This window comes from Capricornis sumatraensis, chromosome 2 (assembly GCF_032405125.1).
Source record: "Capricornis sumatraensis isolate serow.1 chromosome 2, serow.2, whole genome shotgun sequence".
Classification (NCBI taxonomy): domain Eukaryota; kingdom Metazoa; phylum Chordata; class Mammalia; order Artiodactyla; family Bovidae; genus Capricornis; species Capricornis sumatraensis.
In genome coordinates, this window is record NC_091070.1 from 146510001 (window position 1) to 146530041 (window position 20041).

Genomic DNA, 20041 nt, shown 5'->3' on the forward strand with positions numbered 1-20041 from the left:
TTATTCACAACATCGTGCCATGCTGTAAAAAATTTATGTCAGTTAAAATGGAGAAACCTATGAACAGTCAGTCAATGGAGATTAAAATGAATCTTTTTTTTTTTTTTTTTCTGTGTTGGTGCAACAAAATTTCCATTGATCACTTCTTGAAGTGAGTAATTTTTGGTTTAGGATTTTTGACACTGTGATGGATGTCAAGAAAAATAATAACTTATGCTGATGTGATTTCCCATTTTTCTTTTAAGTACATAAGCCAAATGCTTTCATTTTCATGTTTATAAATATTCTGACTCTGGATATTTTGCTTGTTGATGGGACTATCAGTGCTTCCCATACCTGGTTGGCCAGCAGAATCACTGTGGGCACTGCAAGAACCAATTTATGAGGCATATTGTAGAAAAAAATGAATAAAAGTGGCTTAAACAAGACAGTGTTTTATTTCTTTCCTGTGTGAAGAAGCCAGAGATACATTGTGCAGGGTGTGCAGTGCCTTTTTCTCATCAACAGGTCTCTGTCTTTATACTCTGATATCCTCAAGTCCACCTCATTGTTCAGTTTGGAAGTTCAAGTTTCCAAAGGAGGGAGAAAGGGAAAAATAAAGGTGCACCCGTCCTTTCATTGAGACTTCTTAAAAGAGTCACATTTCTAAATACGTCTTACTGGCTGACAATTAGTTGAATATGTAAGTGGAGAAATCACTTTATTGCCATTTTGAGAATTTTTCTTTGTTTTTTTTCTTGTGTTTTTTGTCAAGATGATTTAGGAAGTTAAGTGATGTGGGAGACAAAGGGAAGTGAAAGTGAAAGTCGCTCAGTTGTGCCCGACACTTTGTGACCCCATGGAGTGAATTCTCCAGGCCAGAATACTGGAGTGGGTAGCCTTTCCCTTCTCCAGGGAATCTTCCCAACCCAGGGATCGAACCCAGGTATCCAACCAGGTCTCCTCTTTACCAGCTGAGCCACAAGGGAAGCCCAAGAATACTGGAGTGGGTAGCCTATCCCTTTCCCAGCAGATCTTCCTGACCCAGGAATCAAACCAGGGTCTCCTGCATTGCAGGCAGATTCTTTACCAACTCAGCTATCAGGGAGAGAGTGGTCATTAAAATATGGTGTCTTGTCTGTATTTCTACTTCTGCTCAAGGTGGAGTATTAATACAAGGGTGTGAGTTTACCTTTTGTGTCAGAGGTCCCCACAACCACTCTGGCTCATTAATTCACTAGAAGTATTCACAGAACTCTGAAGTTACTATATTCATGATTACAGTTTATTATTTGAAAGATATATTAAGATCAACAAAGAGAAAAGAAACATAAGTCAAATTCAGAGGAAACCAGGCAGAAGCTTTGAGGTGTCCTCTCTCAGTGGAGCTATGTGAGATATGCCTAATTCCCCCCATTACGATGTGTAGCAACATGTGTGTAGTGTTGCTCGCCAGGGAGGCTGACCCAACCCTTAGTGTCCAGAGTTTTTATTGGGCATTAGTCACGGGGGCATATGGTGCTGCATGGCTGACTTCACTTATTCAAGCTCCAGACCACCAGAGAAAAAGCAGATGTTCATTATTAATCACATGGTGAGCTTAAATTATCTAGTCAGTTTAGCATAGCATGGCCCAAGGCCTTAGGCATACAGAAATGCTCTGGTCAGAGCATTCTCAGCTTGGTTCCCAAGAGTGGGTCAAGGGCCACTTCTGAAAATAGTCCTTTTCTGGGACTGTGCTGGATTTGAGCAACTTAGGCCTACTGAATTAACCCATTCCTGCACGTATTCCCACCTGACAGTAAAAATAAATGAAGCATATGAAACAATGTTTTTAAAGAAACTAGCTATCAGGCAACAAAAGATGTGATCTCTGAGAGACAGAAAACAAAGGAGGAGAACCCCCCAAATTTCCCCAGCTTACTCTCTTGAAAGAGTTTTTAAGCTTTAGCTTAGGAAATTGGAACCCACCCAGAGCCTGGTGGACTCTGGGGATCCCAGGACACTGGGCTTTGTAGAACAGAGTAACAGAGGAGAAAGGTTCTCAGAAGGAAAATCAGAGCCCTGCAGGGGCTTCCCCCTGAATCTTCCACAGAGGAATGATCAGCACATGAATGTGAGAAAAATTACCCAAAGCTGGGTAAAGAACAATCTGAGAGAACTAGAAGGAGTTCTGACATTTACTCTGGTCTGGGAAGAGTGCCTGCTCCCAACCAGCAGGACTGGACCACTTCATGTCATAGAGCATTAGGTACCTGCCTCAATAGTGAGAAACAACCCTGGACTCAATACTGCTCTGATACCACCTCTCAAAGCTTAGAAGCAAGGATCAAGAGGATCAAACTGTTTCCACATAACTCAACTATGTTTTAGAACAAAACTCAAGAATATATATCGGAGAAGGCACTGGCGACCCACTCCAGTACTCTTGCCTGGAAAATACCGTGGACCGAGGAGCCTGGTAGGCTGCAGTCCTTGGGGTCACTAAGAGTTGGACACGACTGAGCGACGTAACCTTTCACTTTTCACTTTCATGCATTGGAGAAGGAAATGGCAACCCACTCCAGTGTTCCTGCCTGGAGAATCCCAGGGACAGGGGAGCCTGGTGGGCTGCCGTCTATGGGGTTGCACAGAGTTGGACACGACTGACGTGACTTAGCAGCAGCAGCAGCAAGAATATATATAGGAACACAGGAATATCCCAACAAAGTGTGTCCACAATGCTTGGCATCCAATTAAGCTACCAGGCATTCTTAAGTGGGAAAATGCAGCTCATCATGAAGGTAAAATGAATGAATTGAAACAAACTCAGAACTGACACAGATGTTGGAATTAGTGGAGGACATTAAAATAGTGATAACATATTCTATGTGTTCAACAAGTTAAGTAGAAGCACAGAAGATAAAACAGAAGTGTAAATTGAACTATAGAAATTGTGCCTACTATATTAAGATGAAAGATACACTGGATAGGATGAAACACTGATTAGATAGTGCAGAAGAAAAGATAGTGTAATTGAGGACATAGTAATGGTAAATATCGAAAATGAAGCGCAGAGAGAAAAAAAATGAGCTACAAGTTGTGGGACAACTTCAAGTGACCTAATATGCATGTACATGGAATCCCCTAAAGAGAGGAGTGGAGGTGGGATGAGAAATCAGAAAACAAAAATTGTGAAAATAAATTCATAGGTCCAAAAAGCCCAATGAAGCCAAGCAGAAAAAATACAAAGAAAACCACAGTAAGACGTATAATGAAACTGATCAAAACCTTCAGAGCAGCTAGGGAAAAAAAAAAACAAAAACACAACAACAGGCAAATTATGTAAAGATAAGAATAAAGATAACAAAGATAAGAACAAAACAGATTTCTTCTTGGAAACAATGCAGATGAAAAGACAGAAGAACAACAAATTTAAAGCACTGGGGAAAAAGCATACAACTCTCACGCTAGAATTCTATACCCAGTGAAATCAGCATTCAAAAACTAAGGTGAAAAAGATCAGTATCTGAAGAGAAGCCATCTGCACCTCCATGTTCATTGCAGCGCTATGCACAATGGGTAAGATACAGAAACAGCCCAAATGATGAATGAATACCAAAAATGTAGTACACACACACATACAGGCACAACGGAATATTCAGCCATAAAAAAAGAAGGAAATTGTCTCATTTTCAATGTCATGGATGAACTCAGAGGACATTATGCTGAAAGTGAAATAAACTGGGCATAAAAAGACAAGCTAGGGGCTGGAAGGTGGGGGAAATGTAGAGATGATAGTCAAAGGGTACAAAGTATCTGTTACATAGAATGGACCTGTTCTGGAGATCTGATATGCACAGCATGGGGACCATAGTTAACATAATTTTGTATTTCTTGACATTTTCTGCGAGTAGACTGAAAATATCCCTGCCCCCTCCCCCACAAACAAAAGGTTACTGTAAGGTGATAGATATTTTAATTGTGGTAACATTTTATGATGTATATATATATCAGAATCACATTGTACACCTTAAATAAAGTCCTATATATATACACATATATAATATTTGTCAGTTATGCTGCAATGAAACTGGAAAAAAGAACAGACAAATCTGTAGTCAGAAGGTAGATTAATCATTGCTTGATGCTGGGAATTTGGGGGAAATGTGAAGTGACTGCTAATGGGTATGGATTTTTTGGGGGCAGGAAATTGATGCAGTGTTCTAAAATTGATTTTGATGATGATTGTACAACTCTGTGAATATACTTGCTTGCTTGCTAAGTCACTTCAGTCGTGTCCAACTCTGCGCGACCCCATGGACTGCAGCCCACCAGGCTCCTCCATCCATGGGATTCTCCAGGCAAGAGTACTGGGGTGGGTTGCCATTGCCTTCTCTGGTGAATATACTAAAAGCATCTAATTGTATACTTTAAATGGGTAAATTATGTGGTAAGTGAATTATATCTCAATAAAACTATTATAAAGGTTACTTGAAAATTTTACAAAGGGACAAAATATGAAAAAATAAAATGTGACAACAGCACAAAGAGAATGGCAAATTCTTCATTATCAGAGACTTGAAAGAGTGTTTCTAATAGTGATAGGAACAGAAACTTATTTGAAATGGAAACCCAGGGAGTGGCTGAACATATCTGTTAAACTGAAAATATATATGCATTCCTCTGTGAAGTGTTTATGTCTGTTTTGTATTTTATCTTTCGGCATTTCCTTTTATTTTAAATTCGTTTGAGCTTTATATATGTTACAGAGTAACCCTTTGTCATATTTCTTTGATAAATTTGATATAGTTCAAATGCCAGCAAATTTGAAAAACTCAGCAGTGGCCACAGGACTGGAAAAGGTCAGTTTTCATTCCAATTCCAAAGAAAGGCAATGCCAAAGAATGCTCAAACTACTGCACAATTGCACTCATCTCACATGCTAGTAAAGTAATGCTCAAAATTCTCCAAGCCAGACTTCAGCAATACGTGAACTGTGAACTTCCTGATGTTCAAGCTGGTTTTAGAAAAGGCAGAGGAACCAGAGATCAAATTGCCAACATCCGCTGGATCATGGAAAAAGCAAGAGAGTTCCAGGAAAACATCTGTTTCTGCTTTATTGACTATGCCAAAGCCTTTGACTGTGTGGATCACAATAAACTGTGGAAAATTCTGAAAGAGATGGGAATACCAGACCTCCTGACCTGCCTCCTGAGAAATCTGTATGCAGGTCAGGAAACAACAGTTAGAACTGGACATGGAACAACAGACTGGTTCCAAATAGGAAAAGGAATCCGTCAAGGCTGTATATTGTCACCCTGCTTATTTAACTTATATGCAGAGTACATCATGAGAAACGCTGGACTGGAAGAAACACAAGCTGGAATCAAGATTGCCGGGAGAAATATCAATAACCTCAGATAAGCAGATGACACCACCCTTATGGCAGAAAGTGAAGAGGAACTAAAAAGCCTCCTGATGAAAGTGAAAGAGAAGAGTGAAAAAGTTGGCCTAAAGCTCAACATTCAGAAAACGAAGATCATGGCATCTGGTCCCATCACTTCATGGGAAATAGATGGGGAAACAGTAGAAACAGTGTCAGACTTTATTTCTTTGGGCTCCAAAATCACTGTAGTTGGTGACTGCAGCCATGAAATTAAAAGACGCTTACTCCTTGGAAGAAAAGTTATGGCCAACCTAGATAGTATATTCAAAAGCAGAGACATTACTTTGCCGACTAAGGTCCGTCTAGTCAAGGCTATGGTTTTTCCTGTGATCATGTGTGGATGTGAGAGTTGGACTGTGAAGAAGGCTGAGCGCCGAAGAATTGATGCTTTTGAACTGTGGTGTTGGAGAAGACTCTTGAGAGTCCCTTGGACTGCAAAGAGATCCAACCAGTCCATTCTGAAGGAGATCCACCCTGGGATTTCTTTGGAAGGAATGATGCTAAAGCTGAAACTCCAGTACTTCGGACACCTCATGTGAAGAGTTGACTCATTGAAAAAGACTCTGATGCTGGGAGGGATTGGGGGCAGGAGGAGAAGGGGACGACCAAGGATGATATGGCTGGATGGCATCACAGACTCAATGGACGTGAGTCTGAGTGAACTCCGGGAGATGGTGATGGACAGGGAGGCCTGGCATGCTGCGATTCATGGGGTCGCAAAGAGTCGGACATGACTGAGCAACTGAACTGAACTGAAGTTTTTGGAATAGGATTTCTGAATTAGGATGGGAAATATTAATATCTAAAGTCCATTCCAACTCTAATGTACTAAATTGTAGATACCTTGAGAAGATGCAGAGAGTTCATTTTATTTATTCCTGAAAGGAAACCAGTTTAGGTCAAGTAGATACTACGTTTTTCGTATGTTTGAGATGTCTGTATTGTGTAATTAAATCTGAAGTTTTGACCCTAGAACATTTTGAGTGGATAACAAGTAATTCATTTGTTTTCTTATCAGAAATTGTTGCTGATGTTATATTACCACAGATTGCAAGGTTCAGTTCAAAATGTTTTATTGCTGTTTCAGCTAGTGAGTTGCATGATTAATCCTTCCAATGAAAGTCTGAAAACACTGACCTCCCATTTCTGAGTAGTTAATGATTATATGGCTTAAAAATCTTTGTGAGTGCTGACAAGTACTGAATTGTGTTCTTTGTCTTCTGCAATAGAATGAACACTAATAGGAAAACAAAATTCTGTTTGTTTTGCCGGTATTAAAGTCCATTCTCCAGTGGAAGTTTCTTGCTGCTTTTTCTGACTGTTCTTCTAAAGAATTATATATATATATATATATATATATATATTTCTAATTGGAGGATAATTGCTTTACAGTGTTGTGTTAGTTTTTTCTGTACAACAACATAAATCAGCTCTATGTATCCCCTCCCTCTTGGATCTCTCCATCCCACCCATCTAGGTCATCACAGAACACTGAGCTCAGCTTCCTGTACGTTATAGCAGGTTCCAACTATTTTACACATCAGTTCAGTTCAGTCGCTCAGTTGTATCTGACTCTTTGCAACCCTATGAATCACAGCATGCCAGACCTCCCTGTCCATCACCATTTCCCGGAGTTCACCCAAACTCATGTGCATTGAGTCAGTGATGCCATCCAGCCATCTCATCCTCTGTTGTCCCCTTCTCCTCCTGCCACCAATCCCTTCCAGCATCAGGGTCTTTTCCAATGAGTCAACTCTTCGCATGAGGTGTTCAAAGTATTGGTTTCAGCTTCAGCATCATTCCTTCCAATTAACACCTAAGACTGGTCTCCTTTAGGATGGACTGTTTGGATCTCCTTGCAGTCCGGGGGACTCTCAAGAGTCTTCTCCAGCACCATAGTTCAAAAGCATCAATTCTTCAATGCTCAGCTTTCTTCACAGTCCAACTCTCACATCCATACATGACCACAGGAAAAACCATAGCCCTGACTAAATGGATCTTTGTTGGCAAACTAATATCTCTGCTTTTTAACATGCTATCTAGGTTGGTCATAACTTTCCTTCCAAGGAGTAAGTGTCTTTTAATTTCATGGCTGCAGTCACCATCTGCAGTGATTTTGGAGCCCCAAAAAATAAAGTCTGACACTGTTTCTACTGTTTCCCCATCTATTTCCCATGAAGTGATGGGACCAGATGCCATGATCTTCGTTTTCTGAATGTTGAGCTTTAAGCCAACTTTTTCACTCTCCTCTTTCACTTTCATCAAGTTTCCTAAAAATCTGAAAGTAAAACTACCATATGACCCAGCAATCCTACTACTGGGTGTATACCCTGGTAAAACTATTTCAAAAAGACACATGTACCCCAGTGTTCATTGTAGCACTATTTACAATAGCCAGGACATGGTAATAACCTAAGTGTCCACTGACAGATGAATGGATAAAGACAATACAGTACATATATACAATGGAATATTACTCAGCCCTAAAAAGTACTTTTCTTATTAGCAATTTTTTGTTTTGCATAATTTTACTAATGAAAAATTATGCTTGGTTTTGAGGATAGGAAAATATATAAATGACATCATTGCTTTTGAGGGTTTTACAGAGCAATTTGATAATAGAATACATATATATTAATAATTACTTGATTTCTTATTTGATATGTCCAATGATAGTGTCAATAGGATATCTTGAAGTTCACAGGTATGAGCTATATAGAGGAAGGGACAATTTTTCTTAATTTTTGGAGAAATGGATCTTAGATTGTAAACGAAAACTAGCATTTAAACTAACATAAAGAAGTTCCATCTTAGAAAAGTTATGTGAGCAGAGGTGTAGATGTAGGATTGTACGTGGACTCTATAAACAACAAATAAGGCGAGAGTGTAAGTAGTCTGGAGTGGTAGGTTGTAACACATTGAACAATAAAGTGATAGTTTTTATTGGCATTGAGTATAAAACAGAGACCTGTAAGCTTTGTGGTCTGTATATGTGTATGTGCACAAGCATTTATATGTGTGTATGGAAGATGTCAGTTACATAGGAAAGAAAGAAAGTACAGAATTGAGGTGAATAGTTTAATTAGGAGAGTACCATTATATCAGGCTTCCCTGGTGGCTCAGCAGTAAAGAATCCTGCAATGCAGGGACACAAGTTGGAACCCGGGGTGGAGAAGATTCCCCTGGAGTAGGGCATGTCTACCCACTCCAGTATTCTTGTCAGGAAAATCTCATGGAAAGAGGAGCCTGGTGGGCTGTGGTCCGTGGGGTAGCAAAGAGTTGGACATGACTGAAATGACTAAGCCTGCATACACACACTATGATATCATGATCCCAGTGAACTGTAATAGGATCTGCAATAGTTTGTAGATGCAAGCAATACAAAAGGACAGGCCAGATGTGAGTAACATTGACTGGCATTGTGTGACTTTAAGGAACAAAAAATAGTAGTTGTAGATTGACCACATGTGAAGTTCAATTTACTAGAAAAGTGGTGGTATTATTGACAGAAGTCAAATGGAGTTAAAAATTGGGGGGGGGGGGAAGAGAATGCATTGTTTTTTGATGTGAAGAAACTGAGATAATGATGGAACATGCAAATGGGTTATTTGGCATTCATTGAAGTAGATCACTGTAAATCAAGACAGAGAACTCAGGGTTTAGAATATAGGTAAGACTCAGTTGCAGAAAAGTAATCATTAGTAGAGGGGCATGCAGGAAAGGTCCAAGGACTCTTATTTGTGATCAAGAGGGAAATAGAAGTCACAAAAGTAAAAGTCAATAGAAAGGGAGGGCTCAAAGCTCTGATGTCAGGGAAATCAAAGAGGATATGTTTCTAGATAGAAGAGCCAAACAACAGTACTAAACACTGCAGAAAACCCATAGAGAGTTGAGAAGCAAACTAAAACATAGCATAATAATAAAAAATGTTTTCAAAAGTTTAATTTTCTTGATTTTAAATAGTTCATCTTCCCAATTGGCCATATCCTTGCCCCACTCCTATCCTTCTCAGTTGTTACCAGACCCCGCTTGGATCGGTTGGACTCCAGTTGAGTCCTTTCCATGCCTGCTGTTGCTTCCACCAGTTGAAGAAAAGCAAGTTCCTGCCAAGCAGAGCAGGAAATTTTATTTATTGATTAAAGAGTGAGGAAGGGAAAGCTCCATGCTCTAACCATCCCTTCTTCCTGGGGGAGGCAGGCAAGAAAATGTCAAGGGGTTACAGGTGAGTACGTCATCAATTTGAGAAAGGGGTGGCAATTTCCAGAAATAACCAGAGCATGAGTAGTCCCTTGGGCCCTTTTGAGCACATTGTGTCTTGCCACGTGCGGGTCCCCTCTTTCGGTGGAGATCTTAGCGTGATAATGAGGCAAAGGCAACTTTCTCACACTTTGGGTCTTATCTATGGAGGTGCTGCTGTCGTGGTCTGGCTGGAGCCAGTTCAGGGCTATGTGTTGCCATTTTAGCCCTTTCTGGTTCAGGCTGGTTCAACAGTTTAACCTTAGTTTATATTTAACAACTACAGCTGTGGTGGTTGGGAAAAAAGGTTAGTCTCTGCACAGGTATTAATAAAATCAGGAAATTAATAGGTCATTTCTGATATAAATCACTTGCTATCCCACATGTTTTCTTTTAGCTGTTAACCATGTAAATGAAGAGCAACTAGTCAATCCTTGATTTATTATGTTATTGTGAACCTGAAAATCATGCTGCTTGCTCAATTTAGTTAATTAAAAAAAAATCTAACCTCAATTAACTAACTAAAGTTCTCCTCCTTTCTTTCCCTTTAAATCTTGTTTTTGAGCTTTCTCATTTGCTCATCAGTATGGCTTTATTTTTAGCATGCTGGTGGACACTTAGTCTCTCTTGAGCTAAAATGACCCTTGATCTTGTAAACACAGCTCTTTTAGGGGACAATGTGTCTTTTATTCAATAGTTAGTAGGTTAAAGATAAATTGTAATAGTTTTCCTATTTCTTCAAGAGTCTGAAAAGCTAATTTTACTTTGAGGCCAAAAAATTACTGGAAAGCAAGTTTTGAGATAAAGTTACTAATTTTACTCGACTCTAAAAAAAGTATAAATTCTAGAGTATGAATTTTCTTAGTTATCAGTGAACTGATGAATATATTTTTGGAAATGTAATAATTCTCTTTAATTTTTTTAATTCATAATTTTATCTTTGGTTTCTGTCTATGCACTCATATATATATACATATATATTTCAGCTCTTGCAAATATCAGATATTTTTTAACATGAGTTTTCATAGTTATTCCTTTTTCAAATAAATATGGGTTATTTGAATATATAAAGCACAGATGCTTTGCAATAATATATTAAATGGAAAAATAATTTATAAAGCAATGAAATTGTTTAATAAAATGGCTATAATACAGGTTCTCATCTTTTAAAATATTTTTGATACCTCTCAATAAGAGTTTGCATGTGATACTTCTTTTTCTCAATTCTTGTAAAAATATATCACTATGTAAGTTGGTACATATGCTATACAAATGGTTTAAGGAATAAAGATATATAATTAATGTTTAATATTAATTTCTTTTTAATATTGTTTTTATTTTTTGAAATTTAAGCATACCATGTAATATCTCTTTTATTTATTTTGAAATTTCTTTTTGTCTTGATAAAATAGAAATATAGACTCAATATAGTACCATTTGCAATCTAAAGAGAAAAGTATCTTTTAAAGTAATGCCCTGGATTTACAGCATTTGCATAATTTCACAGACAATAGAATCCTTTCCATGGCTGTTTTGGACTGAATGTTTGTCCCTCTTAAATTTTGTGTGGTGAAGTGCTGACTCTCAATGTGATAGTAATTGGAGATGAGGCCTTCTCAGAACTGTGAGAAAGAAATGTCTCTTGAGATTCCTTAATAGCAGCCCAAGTTGACTAATACAGAGTCTAAGTCAGAGTCAATCACCACCTTTAGGATGCTCCGTTCTGTGTTAAGAATTACTAGAGTAATATCAGATGTATAAGTTAGGGTTCCTGTGTTTGAATTCTTAATCTTTTCTGAAAAACATTAAAAGTCACTTTTCAATTAGGGAGCACTTAAGTACCTAGTATGTGATGTGTGTTCTGTAAGTGAAGGAGAGTACACAGTGGACCTTGCAAATACAGACAGCAGCTTCACGTAGAAGATCTTTGCTTGCTGAGTAGAAGAGTGCCATGATGAAGTTTTTTAAGATAGATAAACTGTTTTATTTGTGTTACCTATGGGTTCAGTAGAAATAAGTCAAATTTCCCATGCAGTATAACTAGCGTGTGAAGGGGTTCATTCATTTCTAGTTGATGATTTTTTTTTCATTTTTTTTTAAATTTGTAACTTTTTACTTGTCTTTCTTAGGAAGGAATTGTAATGTCAGTTAACCTAAACATGTTGGGACCAAAGGTCCATAAGTTATATATAGTTATATGTGTTATAAAATGATATCTACATTGCTATATACATGTACTGGATTTTAAAACTCTATATTTGAATTTCATGACCCTTCCACACTGCCATTTTAATTTGTGTAGAGCATATTGCATTTTCAGACAAAGTGCCTTTGAAATTGCAGGCTTAGGGCAAAAATAACTTCAGGAACCAATGATTTGGTTTCATCTGAGAAACATCTCTACTTACCATCTCTTTACAGTTACCTTTTCACCTGTTTCCTTCATCTTTTTCTATATTCCTGTACTTTGGGCTTCCCTGGTGGTTCCGATGGTAAAGAATCTGCCTGCAGTGTGGGAGACCTGGGTTTGATTCCTGGGTTGGGAAGATCTCCCGGAGAAGGGAAAGGCTACCCACTTGGTATTCTTGCTTGGAGAATTCTGTGGACAGAGGAGCCTGGCAGGCCCATGGGTTTGCAAAGAGTGAGAGGACTGAGTGACTTTCACTTTTGCTTGTTTTCTTCATCTTTTTCTATATTTATACTTAAAAAAATGATTCATATATATATGTATTCAAAATGAACAATACAAGAATATGAATGCAGATTGGTTCAGTGGAGTCTAAAATCTAGATCCATCACATACTAATTGATATCATGTTTTAAGCACTTTCTGCATGGACAGTTCTAAGTTTATATGTCATCCTCAAAATGATCTTATGTGGTAGGTACTATGACTAATCAACAGTTTATAGTTGAAGAAGTAGAGGGATAGAGAGTTTAAATAACCAGCAAAAAGCAATAGTGCTAAAATCTAAGCCCATTTAACTTCTAACACTGTGCATATTGTTTAGTAAGTACTTAGCACAATTAAAGTTGTAAAACTTAAGACTGTTAGAGACTCCATCCTTCATCAATTATGTATTAATAATGAATTAGTCATTGTGCATAAAGGAGAAAATATTCTTTGAACAGAGTTAATCAAATGAAAAATGTGGAAGATAAGTTATTTGGAAAGGTAGTACAATCTAAAGGAAAAGAAATCTAAGCTTATACAAAGAATGAAAGTGCATTCAGTTCAGTCACTCAGTCGTGTCCAACTCTTTGCGACCCCATGAATCGCAGCACGCCAGGCCTCCCTGTCCATCACCACCTCCCAGAGTTCACTCAGACTCACGTCCATAGAGTCAGTGATGCCATCCAGCCATCTCATCCTGGGTCATCCCCTTCTCCTCCTGCCCCCAATCCCTCCCAGCATCAAAGTCTTCTCCAATGAGTCAACTCTTCACATGAGGTGGCCAAAGTACTGGAGTTTCAGCTTTAGCATCATTCCTTCCAAAGAAATTCCCGGGTTGATCTCCTTTAGAATGGACTGGTTGGATCTCCTTGCAGTCCAAGGGACTCTCAAGAGTCTTCTCCAACACCACAGTTCAAAAGCATCAGTTCTTTGGCGCTCAGCCTTCTTCACAGTCCAACTCTCACATCCATACATGACTACTGGAAAAACCATAGCCTTGACTAGACGGACCTTAGTCGGCAAAGTAATGTCTCTGCTTTTGAATATGCTAGCTAGGTTGCTCATAACTTTTCTTCCAAGGAGTAAGCGTCTTTTAATTTCATGGCTGCAATCACCATCTGCAGTGATTTTTGAGCCCCCCAAAATAAAGTCTGATACTGTTTCCACTGTTTCCCCATCTATTTGCCATGGAGTGATGGGACCAGATGCCATGGTCTTCGTTTTCTGAATGTTGAGCTTTAAGCCAACTTTTAAATATAGGAAAATCTGAGAGTTCTTGACTAGGACTGATTGCTATGACTTTTCAAGGTTTTCAGACTTCAAGGTTATTTATATTGATCTCTTAAGTGTGGGTGTAAGGTGCAAAATTGAGGCTGTGTTCTCTCTTCTACTCCCAAACCAGCTGGAGTTCTGAGCTTATCCAAGAACCAAAGGCACATTTGTAAATTCTTAAGTTACTTACTTAAACTGTCCTTACACTATGATCAGTGATAGACATGGCAGAGGGTGGGGTAATTGGCTGAGACTGGGGTTTATAAGCAAGAGACGGTTAAGCAAATGAAAAGTTCAGTTCTCAACTGCTAAACATTTGTTAGATTGTTACCTGGATGAAGCAAGAGATACTTAACAAAAGGATTAAGCAACAGCTATTTTTCTGTTAACCAGGAGTATTTATTGAAGAAAAAATGCTGCCACAATACATTTTATTGAAATTAATATAGTTATACCAAATTATGAAAAAATGAGAGAAACAAGTTTTAAATTTTATTTACTTATTATTTATGTTTAACCAGGAAAAGTAGGAGACATTTACAAAGCACTTAGGAAACATCATCAGAGACAAAATTTAAGCATAATTTAAATAAGACAAAATTTAATGAATTAATAAGTTCAGCTTGTAAATTGAAAATGTTGGTATATGTGTATTATGTTGTATATATGTATAATGGCTCAGAATTAAAGTAAGTAATGACCAGTACTGAAGAGGAAACATTTGCTTATAATTTAAAATGCAAAGGATCGAGGGAGCTTGCTGTGCTGTGCTGTGTTTAGTCTCTCAGCCGCGTCTGACTCTTTGTGACCCCATGGACTGTAGCCCACCAGGCTCCTCTGTCCATGGAGAATCTCCAGGCAAGAATACTGAAGTGAGTTGCTAGCCCTCCTTCAGGGAATATTCCCAACCCAGGGCTCAAACCCAGGTCTCTCGCATTGAGGGCCTATTCTTGACCATCTGAGCCACCAGGGGAGCCTAAGAATACTGGAGTGGGTAGTCTATCTCTTCTCTAGCGGATCTTCCTGATCCAGGAATCAAACCAAGATGTCCTTCATTGCAGGTGGATTCTTTACCAGCTGAGCTACCAGGGAAGCCTGGAGAGAGCTTAATGGTGCATTAGGTTTGAATAATTGCTACTGAGATGTAAAGCAAAGCTATGCTTTTAGAAAGAGAATATATTGGCCAAATGACTTTCTGCAGTTGGAATTCAAGCTCTCAGCACTCAGTTCCAGTATTTGGGGGCTAAGACTTACTGCTTTTATTTGTGAACTGAGGCCCTGTGATTGTAGTCAATAAGAGCTCCTTTTTGTGTTCTCTATGGTAGTAGTACAGAAGGCCACTTCTCAGCTGCAGGATTCTAGTTTGTGTGTTGTGGCCTTCTATCTGCTTCCCAGAGAAGAACTGACAGACAGCACAGGGAAAACACATGCCTCTGATTTGATGTCGTGTGTGAATCCGTCTTCTGATCATATTCTGTCATTTCTTAACCTAAATAAAATTAGTGCAGTGAAATTCTCTCAATTCTGTTTTTTTTTCCCTCTAGAATCACCAATACATTTTTACTGAAGTGATTGGGGAAGCCAAGGCCAAATTCTTTGCATGGGAGAAAATCTTCCTTTATAAGTAATATGCCTTATTTCTGAAAGGGTTAATGGGTCTCTTAAACTGCTCAATTTATCCAGAGAGGGGACCCTGTGACCCTGTTAGGACCTGGCTTTGGTCATTTCTTAGGAAGAATGCAATTTAGAACTCTCCTATATTGTTCTGCCAGCTGCTTAGTTATTGATGATATTGACTTTTAGTTTCAAAAAGTCTTGCTTTGGAAAATTGTTTTTAACAGCTCTCAACCACTCATGTCTTGTATTTTTATTTTATATCACTTTTCATTTGGGATATTATTAAGTCAAATCCTTGGTAACCATTCTCCACAATCCAATTTATTTTTACCCAAGATCCATTGAATTCAACTCACTGCCTTTTTGCAAAAGGTTAACCCAATATTTCATGTTGTGTTATACTTTCTACTTATGCTGTGCAAAAGAAAAGTTACTGTGATAAGCAGCCAATAAATTGCATTCAGAATGTTTATTCTTAAAAGTTACATTACTGTGCCAACATAGATAAACATAATCATTTATCACAATATGAATTGTGGAAGTAAAAACTAAATGAAATACAGCTATCTTTCTCGCATATTATCTAGTTCTTTTTTTTTTTTTCCTTTAAATGTTGGCCACAATAACTACTTTAAAAAACGTCATCTTCTTATTTATCAGCTTGAATTAATGTGTGAGATGACTAATGGTTCAAATAGGATAACTAAACAAACAAAATTGCTTCTGTTTCATGATTAAAAAAGTTTTCTATTTTTTTTGTATATAAATAGGATTACTTAGTTTTCTATCGTTGGCTCTTATTACTAGGTTGCTTTGGAATTATTTAATCATGAGGAATATATTGTTTAAACCTCATAGATTTATTGTACATTTGTTGTCCAGAACACAGATATCTAAATTGATCGACTGAAGAAATATCATGTCTAACATATATAGCAATTACTCAAAGTAATCTTCATTTATGTTAGGCTAATAAAATAAGCCCCAATAATGTTTATTAGAATGAATGCAGTATTCAGTGAAATTCACTGAATGTAGAATTTACTGTGTATTATTAATACTATTATTTAGTAACAGCTTTATTGAGATATAATTCACATACTGTACAGTTCACAAATATAGAGTGTAGAATTCAAAGACTTATTGTATTCATAGTTTGCTACTAAGACCGTGATCAATTTTCATCTACCCAAAGAAATCATATACCCTTTAGCATTCATGCTGCCTTTGCCCCTAATCCCCCAGCCCCTGGCAACCACATCTACTTTCTGTCTCTATAGACTTCTCTATTTTGGACATTTTATATAAGTGGAATAATACAGGATGTGGGATTTTGTAACTGACTCCTCTCAGCACAGTGTTTACTATGTGCATGTATCTTGTTTGTAAATTTCCCAAATTTCCTTCTGTTACTGACATCTGTATTCATTCCATTATGGTTGGATAGCTGCTTTGTATGATTTTAACCTTTTTAAATTTATTAAGGTTTGTCTTATGGCCTAGCATCTGGTTTGTCACAGAGAATATTTTGTGGACACTTGAGACATGAAATTAAAAGATGCCTGCTCCTTGCAAAAAAAACTATAACCAACCTAGACAGCATATTAAAAAGCAGAGACATTACTTTGCCAACAAAGTTCCATCTAGTCAAAGCTATGGTTTTTCCAGTAGTCATGTATGGATGTGGGAGTTGGACCATAAAGAAAGCTGAGTGCTGAAGAATTGATGCTGTGGTGTTAGAGAAGAATCTTGAGAGTCCCTTGGACTGCAAGAAGATCCAACCAGTCCATCCTAAAGGAAATCAGCCCTGAATATTCATTGGAAGGACTGATGCTGAAGCTGAATCTCCAATAGTTTGGCCACCTGATGCAAAGAACTGACTCATTGGAAAAGACCCTGATGCTGGGAAAGACTGAAAGCAGGAGGAGAAGGGGACGACAGAGGATGAGATTGTTGGATAGCATCACCGACTTGAAGGACATGAGTTTGAGCAAGCTCCGGGAGTTGATGATGGACCAGGAAACCTGGCATCCAGCAGTCCATGAAGTTGCAAAAAGTTGGACATGACTGAGCAGCTGAACTGAACTGAGAAGAATATGCATTCTGCAATTTGATGAAATATAGCTATTATTTATTAGGTTTAGTTGGTTTACAATATTCAAATCCATTTCCTTTTTGTTCTTCTGTCTTGAATATAGTATTCTTGGTTGACAATTTTTTTTTCTTTTAGTTCATTGAAAATCTTATCCTGCTACTCTTAGACATCTATTGTTCCTGATGAGAAGTCAACCGTTAAACTATTGGAGTTGTACATTTGAGTATTTTTCTCTTGCTACTTTTAAGATTTTCTCTTTGGTGTTGACTTTTAGCTCTTTTGCCAGTGTGTCTATGTGTGGATCTTTTTGCATTTATCCTACTTAAATTTGTTCATCTTACTGAATATATAGTTTAATGTTTTTTCTTTTTTTAAAAAAAATCCAAATATCAGTCCCATTATTTTTCTTATATTTTTCACCTCCTTTCTTGCCTTCCTTTCTGAAATCTTGCTACAATATCTTGGAGCACTTAACTGTGTTGGAGAAGACTCTTGAGAGTCCCTTGTACTGCAAGGACATCAAACCAGTCAATCCTAAAGGAGATCAGTCCTGGGTGTTCATTGGAAGGACTGATGCTGAAGCTGAAGCTCCAATACTTTGGCCACCTGATGCAAAGAGCCAACTCATTACAAAAGACCCTGATGCTGGGAAAGACTGAAGGCAAGAGGAAAAGGGGACGACAGAGGACGAGATGGTTGCATGGCATCCCTGACTTCATGGACATGAGTTTGAACAAACTCTGGGAGATGGTTAAGGAGGACAGGGAAGCCTGGGGTGCTGCAGTCTAGAATTGTAAAGAGACAGACATGACTGAGTGACTCAACAATAACAAATTGTGTACCATATATCTTTAAGGCTGTGTTAATTTTTTGAAAAATATTTTTTGTCTTTGTCTTTTGGACTGCATAATATCTCTTGAGTTCTCTTAAAGTTTGCTGATTCTTTCTTCTGCAAATTAAGATATACTATTGAGCCCTTCTAGTAAATTTTTTATTTCAGTTACTATAGTTTATTATCTCTAGAATTTTAAAAATAATTTTTATGTCTTTATGAGTATTCTCTGTTTGGTGAAATATTGTTACCATACCTTCCTTATAATGGCTGCTTTGAAGTTTTTATTAAATGTTACACCTGAAACCTCTGAATGGCAATATCTGTTACCTGCTTTTGTTCTTGCATGGACCATATAATCCTGTTTGTTTGAATGTCTTTTAATTTTGTTTTAATGGAAAATGGAACATTTCAGATGATATAGCGATTCTGGATACTAATTTCCCTCTACCCCATCCCAGAGTTGGGGGCTGGTTGTTGTTAGCCTGTTTATTTAGTGATTTGGTGGACTGCTTTAGATATGTCTGTTTCCCTGATTTTTGATAGCACTCACATAGGGTGAGGCCATGGGCTTCAGTAAATGTGGTATGACAGTGCTTTTAGTGGGACTCTCTGTGCCTTCTCTTTGGATTTCATTGTTAAATGGTCCACCTCTGTGGGTATCACACCCAGTTCTTAGTCTCTTTGATTACTAGTTGATTGCTCTGTTGTTTTTGGTAATGCCTTGGGATGTATTAATAAATTACTTCAAAGTGTGATTCAGTTAAATTTGGGCCCCTTTGCAAGAGTAGTTTTTAGGTGAGTCTTTGAGATTTCTTGTGGCCATACAGGAGCCATTAGGTATTCTTTCTGGTAAACTGTCTGCCTTGTGATTTAGTTTATTGCTCTCCTGAAGCTACCTCCTTCCTCTTAATTGCCTGGCATTGAAATCTTTATTGTTTTTGAGAGTACCCTTAGCCTTGAACTTCCCATGTATTAATTTAAATGAAGTCAGTTCTTCTGTTTGTCTGGCCTCTTTCTCTGGGAAAAAAACCTCTGCCACAGCTCCAGATCTAGGGGTAGTTACAGTGGCCTGCATTTCTGGGAGCTACACTCCTGCTTTATGAGCAGGGCTCTGGTATAGGCAGTAACCTCTGATCTCAGTTTGCTTCTCCTGGTTTGCTAACTCTAAGCTATGGGCAAGCTGATATAATGGTGATCAGGATCCTGTTATAGGCCTGTTGCTCCTGAGATAGAGCCTTTCTTCTGTGAGTGGGTATGGGAAAAGCAAGGAGCTCCTGACTTCTCAGCTACACTTTCTGGTCTTTACTTGCTACATAGCTGGTAGACTGGGGAGAGGGGGTTAGGTATACTAATACCCTGCCTTTCTTTGGGAGATACCTCAGTGTCACCTAGAGGATGGGGGGAGGGTCAGCCCTCTGTTCTTGGCTATATTCACCTGAGGTAGAATTCCTGCGTGCTGAACTGGGAGCCTGGAGGAGGGATACAGGACTGCACTTCCAATGCCACAGACCCTTGCCATTCTTACCAAGTTTTAGTAGGTTTTTTTTGATAACAATTTCTTCATTTGCTGTTTGACTATAAGAATTTCTGGAGACTTCAAAGGATTCTTATTTTTACTAATTTTTATCAGTTATATTGTTCTATTAGGGAGTTTATCTGCAGAGGTCCTCATTCATCCTTTCTGGATGAGTCCCAGTGGTCATGTTTTAAAGCCTTGCTTAAGACGGGCCTTTTGAATTAATTATTTCTTTAGTTATTCAGGTGCTGCTTTACACATGTGTTTAAAACGTTTTCTATTCTATTTTATACCTCAAAAAGTCACAATAAGATGTAGACTCCATCTTTGGATAAATTCACATGTAAGTCCAACACTCAAGAACTGGATTCTGATTCAATCCCTTCCAC

General features: G+C 38.1%; 1 protein-coding gene across 5 annotated transcripts in view; it reads left to right on the top strand.

Annotated features, from left to right (window-relative positions):
- The window catches only part of DPYD (dihydropyrimidine dehydrogenase), a 933909-nt gene that overhangs the window by 19761 nt on the left and 894107 nt on the right, over positions 1-20041 (top strand). The gene's annotated exons all lie outside the window — the stretch shown is intronic.